Below are 5,237 nucleotides of genomic sequence, written 5' to 3' on the forward strand. Positions count from 1 at the left end.
CACACATTAAACATCGGTCACTGATGCCAGTGATGTCTCAAGTATAATAGACATCACCCCGCGTTTATTAGATGTCTTTCAATTTTTAAGACATCATTTATTTGGAAACCGATGTCTTAAGTTGAGTTTTAAAAATTGAACGCGCGGCCTCCCCAATTCTTTCCCCCCCTTAACCAAATTTTTACTCCCTCCTTAGACAATTTTTGGTTTCCCCCACTCAAATTAAAAAAAAACTAAAAACTAAAAAACTAAAAAACAAATACTGTCTCGTTCTCACTCTCTCTCACATCTCTCTCTCTATCTATCTTTGTCTCCCTCTCCCATATCTCTCTCTCTTCTCTCTCTCTCGTGAATTTGAATAGATCCATAGGTGGTGAAATGGCGTTGGTTTCACCGAATTCAAAAGATTCATCTTCACTCCCTTCTAGATCCAGAGAATCCAATTACTGCCGCAAATAGAAATCCCTGTGATTTCTCTTATGCTCAAAGTAATCTCTCTCCCGCCTCCCTCTATATACACAACATCCTCAATTTAATTCTATATGCATCTGTTTTTTTTTAATTTTGTTATAGTTTCTTGAGCTTGTATGACCGAGACGATATTGATAATATTGGACTTGATGATGCTGCTGCCAGTCTTGGTATTCTTCATGATACCTCTATTTATTTTATTTCTCGATTTAATTTTTATTAAATTAATTTAGAATATTTTTTTGATTTTTTACTTTAATTGGAGAGGTCTTATATGTTGAATTGTGTAATTTTTGTTTTTATGTGAATTGTATTGAATATCGTGTTGATTTTTTTTTTGTAATTGGTTTAATTTTAGGTGTTGAGAGGCGAAGGATCTATGATATTGTTAATGTTCTTGAAAGCATTGGTGTAAGATATATAGTTTCTCTCCTTTCTTTCCATTTAAGTTATTTGGTTTAGGGGAATTTTCTGATTTTGATATTGATATGCAGCTGCTTACCAAGAAGGCCAATAATCGTTATTTATGGAAATGGTTTGGAATCATTCCAAAAACTCTAGAGCTGCTTAAGGTGTTTACTTTATCCAACTTGTGCTTTTATAAAGAACTTGATTATTGAACTTGGTCGAATATCCTTTGATTGTATACTTATATGTAATAACGCGATTCGTATTTTCGGCGGATGCACTCTCCAACCCAACCAAAGAGCAACTGGTTGATGTAGTTCAGAGGCATTTCATGATGATGGTAATTTATACATTTTCTGTAATAATCTTTTTGAATTTCGAACTTGCTAACTGTCATTATATAAATAATATAAATATTGTCCCAAAACTCTCCTCATGTTTAAGAGTGTTGGGGTTTAGACCAGTCATAAGATTGTTCTGGAAACTGATATATAGTGTATGCTTAATTTTTCTAACCAAATAATATTAGTTTTTGGTTTCTGCAATTTAAAGTTCCAGTAATATACTACATATATGTATTAACTTTAAACAATTTATATGTTGTTGGTGAAGCAATTGGACGAGTTGCAGGTCATACCGGGGTTTGTGCAGTTTGCTAAGTGATTGAGGATGGTGTGTAAATGACAACTAATATTGTCTCTTCCGGTAACAAACTTCGGTTTATTTACAAGATCCAATAAATTTCCCTTTTCGTAACTTTTCTTTTTCAAGATTGATTTAGTACAGTTTAGCATGCATAATATCAATGTGTTTTATGGAAAACATCAAATGCTTGTTTGATAGTCACTAAGATGAGCTGCACGGTTTGGCAGTTTTACAGTGTGAACCCTAATGTCTTTAGTTCTGTAAATATATATTGAAAATTTATTTTGTCTGTGGCATAGTCTCCTAGAGAAGGAAATATGCATGTAATTATTTTCTAAGGTTGTCTCTGTTAAGCACTCTGTTTTGAAAGGTTTTCATACTTTCTAGTTGAATAACAGAGTTTTGTTGTTTGGGAAGGTTTTGATTCATTCTTTGGGCCATATATTTCTGAACTGCGTTTTGATTTGAGTTGTGGTTGGGGTGTTGAAAGGTGCATTGGTAGTGATGTCACTACTGTCTTTAAATATTTCTAGAAATAGATTCTGGTTTCCTGATTAAGGCGATTAAAGATGATTATCACGTCAAACACGAGGAAAATGCCACTTCGATAAGTGAAGTTTAGATCAAGGAAACTTGTTATCAAGCATGCTCTAGTTCATCTTTTCCATGTTTAGAGGTTATCATCAAACAATTGGGAACAGATTGTAAGCAATTAGGTAAAGCTTAATTAGCAACTAAAATACTACAAAAGCAGTAATAAAGTGGTCCACTTAAGGATCATCAAGAAGCGTAAGAACAAAGAACTGGGCATCACTCGTCAACTTTCAATTTTGAAGTGATATATATATATATGAACAATTGCATCATTTTGTTTCTAACTGTGAGCTGTACACTGTTTTGCAGGAAGATTTATGGAAGCAAGTTTTCCCTGTCAGAATTGAGGTCCGCTCTTGAGTTGTCTTGAGGTGAGTTTTAAGTCACTTGTACCTACATTAATGTTTTCAAGTTTATGCTTTTTTAAGATGATTACAATGTTCTTACTTTGGCCAGAATGTATTCGAAGAAGATGGAGAATTATATGAGAAAAAAGGTCTATCTCTTTGGTTGTACAAAACATGAGTTATAATTACATATAAATCATCTTTTTCTAGCATATCGTTTATGCTCATACTTCAATTAGTGTCCAATTATTTATGTTCTGCTTGTAGCTGAATTGGTATTTTTCAATAGGCAAATTAAACAATTAGTATAAATTTCCAACACTTTTTACAGACATTTATATTTTGGAACAAATCTAGGTAAATAATAGTATTGGAGATGTAAAAATGGTAGATTTTTTTGAACTTGCAAGTTTGTGATTTGTTTTCTTAATGTAGTATACTCTACATGATTATAATAGATCATAAAGTAATGTACTTCATAACTATATTAGATCTCACTACAGAATAGTACATTAGAAGTGTTTAATTGATATTCAATAATCATATTGGGTTTACTTGATATTCAATAATCATAATACTGAAATCTCAAGCTGCATAAAATTTCAGTGGTACTTTTTGTTTGGCAAGTAACTCTTAACTGTCACCCAACTCACGTCTTTTAAACTTACTGCATTTAGGAAAATTAGATTGTAGTGCTGTAAAGTTTATAAATTTTTGTTTCCTCTTACCCTTTTTGTTATCGTGTAGGTTGAATATCCCTTTCCACCTTCTTATAAGATAGGCATCAACTCAGTACAGAGGGAGGTTGAAGAAATTATTCTCGATATTTATGTTAGCAGGGATGGCTTAGCAAGCATATAACAATATTTTGGTTTTGAATGATTCTGTAATAAAACTAGATACTTGATATTTATGTTGCTGAATATAAGTGTTTAGTTAGTACATTGTTTAAATACTTTCAATGAATAAATACTGATGTCAAAAAAACAATTTTGCATCACTTTTAATATATAAATAATGATGTGTCAAAGGCAATTGTACATTAGTTTTAGTATAGAAAAACTGATGTCAAAAAAGTTGATATACATTGCTTTTTCCTAAAAAACTGATGTCAAAGGCTAACATGTTCAACTCTAAAAGGAACATAGACATCACTTTGTTTGTGATACAACTGATGTCTAAGTGTCAACATAGACATCACCTTTTACTAAGTAAATTGATGTTTAATATTATATTTTACATCACCTAAATGAAAATATTCGATGTCTATGTGGAAAAAAATATAGCCCATTATATGTTTAATTTGTTGTAAAAGGTATAATTTATTTATTAAATTATTTATTTCTAATGTTTTTTGTAAAAAATAATGCATGGACATCAGTTTCTTTGCCAGAAACGATGTCTAAGCAAGTAAAGACATCGGGTTATGGCCAATGTCTAGAATAGACATCACCTACATCAACATCGGTTGCCAAACAATATAGACATCGGCCGAAAACCGATGTCTATGGACATTTTTCTTGTAGTGTACCTTCTCTACAGGCTGTTAAGACTTGGTTGAGAAATAGTTTCTCGGTGAAAGACTTAGGCGATGCTACCTATATATTAGGGATTGACAAGTGGATTTTATATCCACTTGGAACGCTTTATTACAAGCTTAAATTGGTATTTTGCACTCAAGTTGTTGGTATTTTGATGTCTTTTTGTGTTATTGCATTTCAGGTATCAGTTAAATGAAGAAAGGAGCTTTTAAAGGAAATATGATGAAAAGTGATCAGATTTGGAAGCCAAGGCCATTTTTAAGTTGTAGAGAATCTCATTATCTTCGCGTGGACAGTTGAATAGCCTAATTCTGACGAGTAGAACTTAAATTATGGGCAAAATAAGATTCATCAGAATTTTTTAGAAAGCTGCAGGCGCCCGCCTGCTGGACTCGTGCATGAACTCATTCAATAGCAGGCTTCAGAATAATGACAGATTTTGAGTAAAGTTCTTAGTTATGACTTATTTCTAAGATATACTGAAGTGAATCAGACTTTACTCTTTGTCTGATATTTAGCTTAATGCACACACTTACACTCCATATGAATGATGAAAATTATTGTGGTGATAATTGTTGTTTTAGATGAACAATTTATGTGTCAGATTGCATAAATTCTGAGGACAAGTTCTGATGGAAGTTCTGATGATTAAGTTCTGATGAAACCATATTAGTATTTGTATGAAGAATTACAGGAATAAATATTCACTTTTCGAGTTAAGGAGCCATATTCTGATGACTTTTAAATCCTGATATGAAAGTGTTTGTCCTAAATCCAATCATGTATGATGAGTTAGGAAGAACTTTCTTGTATTCCTATTTGATTTCATTTGAATTAATAAAAGACTTGTTATATTTTTATGGGCTTTATCTATTTAAAGTGTATTAAATAAGATGTTCCATAGTTTAGAGTAAAGCTTCTAGAATTATAATGAGATTATAATTGTGAGATCTAGAAGACGACAACTCTGGACTTAAACAGTTCCCGAACATAGGATAACTAATCGGATGTTAGTGGATCCGCAAAGATTGGTACATGCTATGCTTGCTCCCTTCAGGAGGATGTCTGTTCTCATAGGCATTTGTGTGGTGACACTATAGCTAGTATGTAGGTGCTTATTAGGGAATAAGTTCACTGAACATGACTCGATAAGTTGAACAACTAATGGAGATTACTCACGTGTCAATAGTTATTCACTGAGTGATAGTTGTACAAGTGTCCTTAGATTTGA

At 32.3% G+C, this 5,237-nt stretch overlaps 1 long non-coding RNA gene across 2 annotated transcripts; it reads left to right on the forward strand.

The window, feature by feature from the left end:
- Nucleotides 1-288: 288 nt before the first annotated feature.
- LOC141702486 (uncharacterized) lies at nucleotides 289-3,313 on the forward strand. 2 transcript variants are annotated; one of them, XR_012567137.1, is made up of 7 exons: nucleotides 289-641; nucleotides 830-882; nucleotides 966-1,043; nucleotides 1,179-1,219; nucleotides 1,492-1,584; nucleotides 2,428-2,489; nucleotides 3,213-3,313. It is a non-coding gene; the product is annotated as an uncharacterized LOC141702486 (long non-coding RNA). The 2 variants fall into 2 exon arrangements; XR_012567136.1 differs by having other exon boundaries at nucleotides 966-1,219.
- Nucleotides 3,314-5,237: the final 1,924 nt, after the last annotated feature.

This window comes from Apium graveolens, unplaced genomic scaffold (assembly GCF_009905375.1).
Source record: "Apium graveolens cultivar Ventura unplaced genomic scaffold, ASM990537v1 ctg521, whole genome shotgun sequence".
Classification (NCBI taxonomy): Eukaryota; Viridiplantae; Streptophyta; class Magnoliopsida; order Apiales; family Apiaceae; genus Apium; species Apium graveolens.